The sequence below is a fragment of the Euphorbia lathyris genome, chromosome 10 (assembly GCF_963576675.1).
Source record: "Euphorbia lathyris chromosome 10, ddEupLath1.1, whole genome shotgun sequence".
NCBI classification, from domain to species: Eukaryota; Viridiplantae; Streptophyta; class Magnoliopsida; order Malpighiales; family Euphorbiaceae; genus Euphorbia; species Euphorbia lathyris.
In genome coordinates, this window is record NC_088919.1 from 8,804,441 (window position 1) to 8,815,819 (window position 11,379).

At 35.8% G+C, this 11,379-nt stretch overlaps 1 long non-coding RNA gene across 1 annotated transcript; it reads left to right on the forward strand.

The window, feature by feature from the left end:
• Positions 1-216: 216 nt before the first annotated feature.
• Positions 217-889, forward strand: LOC136209850 (uncharacterized). Its single transcript, XR_010677712.1, has 2 exons — positions 217-312; positions 445-889. It is a non-coding gene; the product is annotated as an uncharacterized lncRNA (long non-coding RNA).
• Positions 890-11,379: the final 10,490 nt, after the last annotated feature.

An 11,379-nucleotide genomic window follows, 5' to 3' on the forward strand; every position in this document is an offset into this window, starting at 1 on the left:
TGAATAATGGTTTGCCATTATTTCTATTAATTTTCCCTTATTCTTTATTCAAGAATAATTTGGTTTGTTATAAATGTTCTATCAAATTTCAGTTAGGATAAAACTCCATATGGTAAGGTTACTTTAATTTCAAGCACCGACCTTTTTTTTACCGACTCAACGTATATATATATATATATATCATTATGCTACGCCATCCTCATATTTTCACAGAGAGACCATCATCAGCCTCCTCAATCATTTAGAAGAAGAAGATAATGGAGCAGCCACAATCTAGAAAAAGGAAGTTCTTCACAGATATTAATATTACAGGTACTAATTCATTCATCCAAATATATATCTCTCAAATTAATTAATTTTTATACTTCTTTTCTATAATCAATTTTTAATATGCTATTATATCCTTTAATTAATTATTATTAATCCTGGTTAATCTTCTTTCAGACGAAGATCAATATCACGATGATCTCGCGATCGCCGTGGCGGTGGCGGAAGCTGAACGTGAGGCTATCAAACAATCTATTCAGAAGATGATATTAAGCTCTGATTTTGAATTTGGAGACGATAATTATTTGAAAACATTGCTGCTGTCTAATTCAGAGGATGATTTAATACTGGCTTTGGCGGTGGCTGAGGCGGAAGCGGTTGCGGTGGTTGAGGCGGTGGCTGAGTCGGAGTATGATACTGTTTTTCAATCTTTATGAAATAGATAGATACTGAGGCGGTGACTCTAAAATTCATTGCTATTCAATTTCTTTTTTTGTTAATTTCTCATTTTATTTAATTTTTATTCTAATTCTCGAGTTGTTGTAAAAGATTAATATTTTTTTTTTGATGGAAATTGTAAAAGATTTTATTCATTACATAATATTGACAACTTTTGGTTTAATTCCATTTTTAAAAATATCCCTATTGTTTAATATTTGTTTCCTTTTTTCTTATGCTCTTCAAGCAAAATCTGCATTAAGTGTGATAGCTACAATTATTTAATATTTTAAAATTTTTAATTACCTTAAAATTACTAAGGTTAGTTTTAGTGGTTGAGGGTTTTAAGTCGTTTAAACTAGTGAATCTCAAGTTCGAGTATTTCAGCTGTTAGCTAATAGCTGTTGCGGTTGCTGTTTGCAGTTGTAGTAAACTGTTAGCTGTTTGTTATTAGATGTTTTTTTTTAATGAAGGTTGGGACGCGAAGGAAGGCTGGACATCCCAACTAGGTTGGAACAACCCTTTTATTAAAAAAAGAAAAGAAAATAATACAACAGAAGGAGGGGAGGAGAAAGGAAAAAGAAAAGAACAAAAAGTTACATCACACGAATATGCGTTACATTGCATATGTCATTAAACACCAAATCCTGACAGAAGTGAGGCGCCGAATGCCACCAATAGCTCGAAGTGGCGGACTGCCCATGGCTCGCAAGCTTGTCTGCAACATGATTCTCTTCTCTGAAAATGTGACTGGCTTTCCAGTTCATTACCGACAGACGATGAAGACAAGCTTTCCAATCTCTTCTTATCCTCCAAGGGACTTCGTCTTGATTATTATTCAGTAATTGAACAGCATAAACGGAATCTGATTCAATCCATAAATTCCGCCAGTTCCTTTCCCACGCAGCTTTGACTGCAAAAATGATTGCCTTGAGTTCAGCTATGTGTGCTGGAGAGTTTCGAATAGGAAAAGCGAAGCATCCTAGAGCAAATCCCCTGCAATTCCGAAAAATACTGCCTGCCCCGGCATTACCAGAAATTCCGGACGCTCCATCTGTGTTGACCTTCAGCCAGTTTACCGGCGGAGCAATCCATCGAACCACCACAAAATCTGGATCAGGTGGCGGACGGGTAACAGCAACAGAGGCCGCGCAACCCTCATTTATCAAAAGATTTAGCATTTGGATTGAAGGAAGCTCACCGTCGAATATAGCACAGTTTCGAGTAAACCATATGAACCAAGTGCAAGTTATGACAGCAAATATCCAATTCTTTCTCCGACTTCGTCTGACTCGTAATTCGCGAACCATGGAGAAGAAATCAGCAAAAGAGGGACTGAGGTTGCAGTGGACATTAAATACATCAAAAACCAAATTCCATAGTGCTTTTGCAACAGCGCACATAACGAATAAGTGAGCAGCATTTTCCTCATTACTTTTACATAATTCACAGCGCTGAGCCATATAGAAACCATGTTTTTGCAGCAGAGATTGGAGAGGTAGCTTACCGTGGATCAGCTTCCAGCAGGTGGCAGCGCGGCAGGGAGGAACAAAAGAATTCCAGATGAACTTGCTCCACGCGACCGGCTCACCTTGAAGGCGGTGCAAGTAAGCTAGGCGAGCCGTTAGCTTTCCCGAATCTGAAGGCAACCAGATACATAAATCATTACCATCAAATGCTTCAATTTGTCTGATGTTGGCCTGCACCTGCGCAGGAATGTCAATCAAATCATTCCATTCGCCATTAAGCCTGAAGCGTTGAATTGGTTCAAAAAGCTTTGCCTGAGATTTCCTCGGTAAACCAATCTGATCCGCAATTGTTGGGACAATCCATCTGTTAGTCCAAAAGTTTAAGGTCGAGTCTTCTCCAAACCACCAGATCGAATCCTCTCTAATTAGATCAAAATTAGCTCTTATCGAAGACCAGATTGAGGAATTTGCAATGTATCGTTTAGGTATGCCAAAACTCTCAAAAAATCGGCATCTGATCAAATTGATGATAAAGCTGCTTCCCTGTAATAGATCCCAGCTAAATTTAGCAAGCAATGCAATGTTAAAGATTCTGAAGTCTTTGATGCCCAAGCCGCCATTTGCAATCTGTTGACAACACGTTTTCTAGGGAACCATAATAAGCTTTCTTCGATCTTTGTCCCCCATCCAAAGAAAATTACGGACTGCTCTATTAACACGCGCAATAAGAGAGGCCGGCCATCTATACAACAGAAAAGAGTGAACTAACGCACCAGTTAAAGCAGATTTGACCAGGGTGAGCCTACCCGCAAAAGAGAGAGAATGCCCTTTCCAAAGGCTGAACTTACTGAGAAATTTATCAATCATAGGATTCAGAAATCGAGATCTAGGGGCTCCCTGAAATAGCGGAACACCCAGATAGTTTAACGGGAGGCTGGTCTGCGAGATTCCCAGGATGTTGGAGACTCTGCTTTTACGCACAGCGGTAATGTAATTGCCAAATAAAGCTTGTGATTTGCTCCAGTTGACAGCTTGCCCAGAGAAGGCTTCATAAATGCTAAAAAGGTCTTTAATGCATTTCATGTTTTTTGTCGAAGCTCTTGCAAAAATCATCATATCATCAGTGTATAGCAGATGAGAAGGGAAAGCTTCAGTGCAAGTGTAATTCATTGGGTCAAATCTGCCCTCTGCCACTAATTTTGAAATCCACCTGCCCAGAAAGTCTTCGGCAAATCCAAACAGAATAGAAGAGAGAGGATCACCTTGTCTGACTCCACAGGAACATCCAAAGAAACCCTTTATTCCTCCTCCAAGAGCAATTGAAATTCTGGCCGACCTCAGAATTTCCAAAATCCAGTTCCTAAACTGCAGGGGAAACCTAAACGATTCAAGGACGGCCAAAAGGAAGTTCCAATCAAGAGTGTCAAAAGCCTTTTTAATATCAATCTTGATAGCCATGTTGCCCCCAAAGCACTTTTTTTTGAGCATGTTGATACCTTCAGAAGCAGCAGCTATATAATGATGAATGCTTCTTCCTGCTATGAAACCAAATTGGTTGTCAGATATGATCCTGGAGGCAATTGGAGCAAGTCTGTCTGCTAAAATTTTCGATATGATCTTGTAGCTGAAGTTTCCCATAGCTACCGGGCGAAATTGATGAATCTCATTGGCTCCTTCTACTTTGGGAATCAGAGCAATAATGCTTGAATTGAATCCAGGCAGCATGTATCCCGAATCAAAGAAATTGAAAACCATTTGACAGACATCATAGCAAACAATATCCCAATAGTGCTGAAAGAAGGTACCTCCAAACCCGTCAGGGCCAGGTGAACTGTCTTTATTCATGCTAAACACAGTGTTGCGGATTTCTTCGCTTGAGGGCCTCTGCGTTAGGTTAACATCATCAGTAGCAGTGACACATTGAGGAATGACCGCTCTCACTGAATCATAATTAATGTGTCTCACGCTGCCAGTGAAAAGAGAAGCATAATAGTCGACTACGTGCTGGGCAACCACATTTTCATCACTAACAATAGTGCTATCAATAAGAAGGCTGTCAAAGGAGGACTGAACCTTACGGATTTTGGCTGATCGATGGAAGAATGATGAGTTCCTGTCCCCGGCGGCAAGCCATTTTTCCCTGCTCTTATCCCTGTATAAGAGTTCTTGTCTGTACAGCTGCAGATCAAGACCATGCTGTGCAACTAGCTCTTCATCAAACCGATCATCATTGAGACCCTCTCTGGATATAATTCCTTGAATTTCCTCAAGCCTTGCCAGAGCCGCGGCAATGTTGCTTTCGACACATCCAAAAACCTCTTTATTCCATATTATGATCTTGTGCCTGAGAGTTTTAAGTTTGTGACATAACAACTGAGCCAGTGGGAGAGAGACGTTGCTGGAGGACCAATGATCAGCCACTAGATTTCGCAGGGAATCATGTGTAGTCCACATGGTAAGAAAATGAAACCTACTTCTCTTAGCACTCCCATTAACGCAGGAGAGGACAATCGGACAGTGATCAGACTTGTTCCGAGGGAGAACCGAGCAAGAAATTTTATCCCAGTAGTCCATAAAATTATCATTAACCAGTGCCCTGTCAAGCTTGCATTCAACATGATCGTTGCCCCGTCTTCCATTCGACCAAGTGTAGTAGAGACTAGAACTTTCAACTTCATTCAGACCCCCATTACTGATGAAATTTCTAAACTCTCGACAGCTGCTCTCAGAAGGGCTCCTTCCTGTTTTCTCGTGAGCTCCTGTAATTGCATTAAAATCTCCCAGGACTATCCGTTTTTCACAGTCTGAACTTTCAAGGATCGAATTCCAGAGTAACCTTCTCCTACTGGCAGTATTATCTCCATAAACAAAAGTAATTTGGTAATCATTAAGGCTTAGATTGTACCTGATAGTGATGTGTTGATCATGTCTGATCACAATGGAGCATCGAGTACTGATACCAGTTTTGCAGAACACCCAGATAGAGTTATTGCAATTGTGATCAATGCGTTGCATTCCAATTGAGTTCCAAAAACTAAAATGAATTCTGTCAAATTCAACCATGGGCTCAGCCAAACACAAAAAATCAGGATGATTGGTTCTACAGATCAATTTAAGAGCTCTCTGCGTTCCGTCATTCAAGATTCCCCTGCAGTTCCAGAATAAAAGATTCATATAGATTTTATGGAGGGACGAGTATGAGAGTCATTGCTAATTCTCTTTGGTTTCCTGCGGGATGTTATCCAATCGCTTCCTTCGACATCATATTCATTCGTTGTGCAAATTTCTCTGTTATTTGTTCTAAGCATGTGTTGAGTCCACTCATGAGATTCTGCTAGGAAGTTTACCTGTTTAGGAATTCCCTCAGGCAAGTGAATCTCAACATCTGAACCAGCCGCATGTCCTCTTTCATCTTCACTGCAGTCTCCCCAGGCATCTTTACCGCCCGTTTCTGTGTTTTGCTATACTGTGTTAGATTTATGCAGCACCATCTGCAGCGAGTTGTCATTCCTGTCCATACCTGCCACTTCTTCTTCTTTATGCAAAGGAGTAGAGGGCTCGGATTGCATAGCAGCAGCCTCAGCTTGAGATCGTCGCCAAACCATTTTATTAGCTTTAGCCTGCGTATCCTTTTTAGCCTGCGAACTAGCGGCAGACCGAAGATGAATGTCCTACAGAGGAGCAAGTTTCACACAGTGATGGTAGATTTTCATATTCAAGGAAAACCCATTGCTTCTGATTATCAGTATCAATTCTAAGCCTATCCTGAATCTCCAAAGATAGCTCAACATCAATTAAAACTCTAGCATAGTGCCCAAATTCCCTATTGACTGTGTTTTTATCGAATCTAATAGGAACGCCAACAGCTCTAGCAATGCTAGCAATAATTCTGGTATCCCAGAATTCCCACGGCAAGTTATAAAATCTTACCCAAACTTGTGCAGATGTGGATTTGTGAAGGTCCGGATTGAAGCCTGGATTCCAGGGTGAGAATCTGATGATTCCAGGTTTCAGAGAGATCGCCCCTTGACTCCAAATGTCCTGAAGAGCCCTTTCATATGGCATAACAATTTGATAAAATCCCTTGCCTAGAGATATTAATTTCCAGTCCATGCTTCGCTTCCAGACTTGATTCAGCCTCTGCTTAAGATCAGCGTGCTTCCAGGGTTTCTCCCCCTTGTTTAACGAAACCCGTCCAATGACGGAGTGCTGAACCGCTTTGATTCGTTCTTCATATAGCTTTTGCGAAATTTTGATCGATTTGAAACCTCCCTCTTCTGTAACCATGGTCGGAGAAGAGTTGGGAGCAGCCAACATCGGTGATGGAATTGCCGTCGAGGAGATGGAGTTCTTGACCACATCTGCAAAGGAGACTGCAGCAGATTTCCCAATAGCAGCTTTAGCGGACATTGAGAAGGATTTTCTGTCAAATAAATGCGCGATAGCGAACGCCGATTCAACTCCGGCGGCCGACATGATGGAGATCGGAATCGCACTAGGTCATCGCCCTCTTGGTATTAATATGCCGGTTGGATTGGACCGATTCAGACTGTCTATTAGATGTTTAATTATTAGTGTTTGGTAATATATTGAACTGTTTTTAAAATTTCTATAATGGACATGTTTATAAAATTGTACTATTTTAGATGTTAAGAGTAAAATTATTCCTAGTTGTAAATGTTATAAATTAATCAACGATGAAATTATAAAAGGAAAAATGTGAAAAAAATGTCCATAACATTTACAACTGGAATAATTTTACTCTTAACATCTAAAATGGTACAATTTCACTTATAACATTGTCAGCTAAGAGCAATTTTACCTCTAACATTGCCAAGTTTGATCGATTCCAGATATTATTAGAAAATATAAATTTTTTATTTTTTATCCTACACCAATTGCACATATCATAGTTCTAAAAACGAGATTTCATATATTTTTTTTGGATTTAATAATAAAATTGAAATTAATATTTATAAATTACCGAAATATTTGAATTTTTTTTATCCAACTCGTACAAAATACAATATATTTTTTATTTATTAAAAAAAATTTACATCTAATCATATGTATGTGACTTGTTACTAACGATGATAAAATGGTGCACATGTGAAATGTAGCTGACAATATTCATGACCAAAAAGAAAGTTTGATAAATTATTTCGCAAATTGATCAAACTTGTCAATGTTAGGGGTAAAATTGACCAACTTACCAATGTTAGGGTAAAATTACTTTTGGCCGCTAACATTAGAGGTATAATTGCACCATTTTAGACGTTAAGAATAAAAGTGTTCCTTGCTATAAATGTTAGGGGCATTGCACCTTATCCTATTATAAAATAAAAAAATTATTGAACGCAGCAAAACCTTGTTTTTCTGGTAATTATGTTGTAGAGATATAAATAATGTTAAAGAATAAACATATTTTGTGGAAATAAGGAGGATACTTTTATCAATAACAAATAACTACAAACATCCGTTTATGAAAAGCTCCAAATATGAGCTTTTCGTGAAACACTCCAAAAAGTTGCAGTTTCCAAAAAAAAATATTAAACGTTGCGGTTATATAACCTAACCAAACGCTATATGTTTTGCGGTTTGGAGTGAAACGCTAAACGCTCATCCGAAAAGATAAAACAAACACCCTCTTAATTACAACGTATAAAATGGTATAAATTTAACCCTAATCTCTATAAGCAAGACCACTTTTAGTCTTATATTATCGAAAATTTGAAAAAACTGGTTTACACTGTTATTTACTGTCACTTCACAATTATGTCTAAGATATTTAGTGTGTTACTAATACAATTACAAAAAAAATATATATATTAAAATGCTAACAATTAAGTCTTCCACATATAAGTTAATTATAATTTTGATGGGTTATAATATAGTTACAAATAACCAATAAAAAATTTGGAACATCCGATGTGATAATTAAATAATAGTTAAATCAGTTTTTTTTTTCAATTTTTAATAATGTAAGGTTAAAATTGATCTTTCTTGAAAATGTTAAGGTTAAATTTATGCATTAGTGTAAATCATCATTTCTCCTAAAATGTTAAAATTTAATCTTTATCTCGAATTATATATATATATATATATATATATATATATATATATATATATATATATATATATAAAAGAATAAATTAGAAGTATTAAAAGTGTTTGCTTTTGCTTAAAAATGATTATTTTCAAATAAATTTATCAAAATTTACCAATTTGAAAGATGAGTCCATACTTAAATCGGGATTTAGACTAGATTTTGGTTGGTAAGTAGCTGTTAGCTGATTATCATTTTTATTTGATTAGCTGATTGAGTAAATTTGTTTGGTAAAGTTAGCTAATTGATAATAGTTTTTTGTGTAAAATGATAAATACGAACATGGTAAGTGAATTAAAGTGTAGTAGTTAGAGTCAAAAGATGTCCTTCAAGATCAACATTTATATCCGTACATAGTAATAGTATACATCCTCCTTTCTCCAATTTCTATTTTCTGTCCCCCAACAAAATGGCCTTTACCAAGTTGTTCCGTTTCTAATTTTGTTTATAGTTACTTAATTTTGATTTCCAAAGATTTTCAATTTATTAATACTAATACAAACGACCAAAAAGAAGAAAGATGGTATGACGTGTCTAGCACATGCCTCGCTCCCGTGATTATGATGTTAAATAAATTTTCTTCGTTAATTTTAATAATAAGACTCCTGGTTCCCTTAAGTGAATAGCTGGAATGGAAATTAATTTTGTATACAACATTACATCACGTTACATGCCCTGTTTTGAGACAATCATCTCCTTAGTTGTATACAACATTACATTACGTTAAACAGGCCTTCACTGAACAATCGACTTATTATGATGCATGTTTCGATCTTAGAGTTGCCGAGAAGTTCTTTCGGAACCAACAAAATTAAAACCGGGATTGAATCAGAGGAGAAATAAAGCCGCACTTACAATTTGAAGGAGGAGACCCTTTAGTGATGCGCTCGCGACTCACATAACGCGTGTAGTCTTAGTTGTCGTGCGCCCTACTGTTTCACTAAGGTTTTGAGCGAAATAGAAGATGAGAAGGAGAAAAGCATCCACCACCTCCCTCATAACCACAAAAAAGCGAGTCTAGGTACCATGTTCAACGACATCTAAATCATAGAGTTCCAAGAATCCTTTTGAGGTAAAGAGAGCTAATATTAATCAATTTGAGAAGTTTGATAGTGATGATGATGAATTTGATTATGACGAAGAATAATAAAGTTAAAAGTAAATTAAAAAATATATTAAAAACGTATTTTGATAAATAATATTAAAGAAGAATTTTTATTTTTGTCTCTATGTGAAAAAAAGAGTAAATGATAAACAATTTGAGAGTAATTTTAAATTAGCAAGTTATTAGATATTTCTTGAAATATTTTTTAAGTGAAATTTATATTATATATAATTTTGAAAGCGGAGAGAAAATAACACAATAGTTTTAAAAGCACATTTGTTGAGGTGTCAATCTATAAGAAAAACAAGATTTCATTCTATACACACACTCTCTCTCTCTCTCTCTCCGAAAGAACGTCTTTCTCCAAAGCTATGAAACCAACGTTTGATATTCATCCGTTATATACATTCATTTCATATTCGTTACAAGGTCTTTACTTATCAATATAAAACCTTAAATTCCATTAGATTATTTCTCAATTATCTTCAAGCGACAAGTTTCATCTGTTCAACATCAGGTATGAGGAGAAATATATTTTTTTGATTAAGGTAATCATCAGATGTCTATCTAAAGATTTACTTCAATATAGTTTTTGATTAAGGTAATCATCGGATGTCTATCTAAATTCCATTAGATTCCATTAGATTCTTTCTCAATTATCTTCAAGTGACAAGTTTCATCTGTTCAACATCAGGTATGAGGAGAAATATATTTTTTGATTTAGGTAATCATCAGATGTCTATCTAAAGATTTACTTCAATATAGTTTTTGATTAAGGTAATCATCGGATGTCTATCTAAATTCCATTAGATTCCATTAGATTCTTTCTCAATTATCTTCAAGCGACAAGTTTCATCTGTTCAACATCAGGTATGAGGAGAAATATATTTTTTGATTAAGGTAATCATCAGATGTCTATCTAAAGATTTACTTCAATATAGTTTTTGATTAAGGTAATCATCGGATGTCTATCTAAATTCCATTAGATTCCATTAGATTCTTTCTCAATTATCTTCAAGTGACAAGTTTCATCTGTTCAACATCAGGTATGAGGAGAAATATATTTTTTGATTAAGGTAATCATCAGATGTCTATCTAAAGATTTACTTCAATATAGTTTTTGATTAAGGTAATCATCGGATGTCTATCTAAATTCCATTAGATTCCATTAGATTCTTTCTCAATTATCTTCAAGCGATAAGTTTCATCTGTTCAACATCAGGTATGAGGAGAAATATATTTTTTGATTAAGGTAATCATCAGATGTTTATCTAAAGATTTACTTCAATATAGTTTTTTATTAAGATAATCATCGGATGTCTATCTAAATTCCATTAGATTCCATTAGATTCTTTCTCAATTATCTTCAAGTGACAAGTTTCATCTGGTCAACATCAGGTATGAGGAGAAATATATTTTTTGATTAAGGTAATCATCAGATGTCTATCTAAAGATTTACTTTAATATAGTTTTTTATTAAGGTAATCATCTGATGTCTATCTAAATTTCATTAGATTCCATTAGATTCTTTCTCAATTATCTTCAAGTGACAAGTTTCATCTGTTCAACATCAGGTATGAGGAGAAATATATTTTTTGATTAAGGTAATCATCAGATGTCTATCTAAAGATTTACTTCAATATAGTTTTTTATTAAGGTAATCATCGGATGTCTATCTAAAGATTTACTTCCAAAAATTTCCCATGTTTTCTGTTTTGACAGACGAGATTGAGTTTAAAGACGAGGGGAGAGAGAGCCTGTTGAAGGTGATGTTGTTGACGATGACGAAGATGAAGACGATGAAGGTTTGCTGATTTCAAGTTCCATTATTTTATTGGTCTATTGGGTTTTTCTTGCACAGCTTCTGTTCTGCAATGCAATTAGATTATTTTGTTAATTTCTAGGTTTTTTCCAATGAATTTATGATTCTTTCACTCTGGAGAAGGATTACAGAATGAATGAAAACATTTTGACAATTTGAGGTTTTTTCGGTG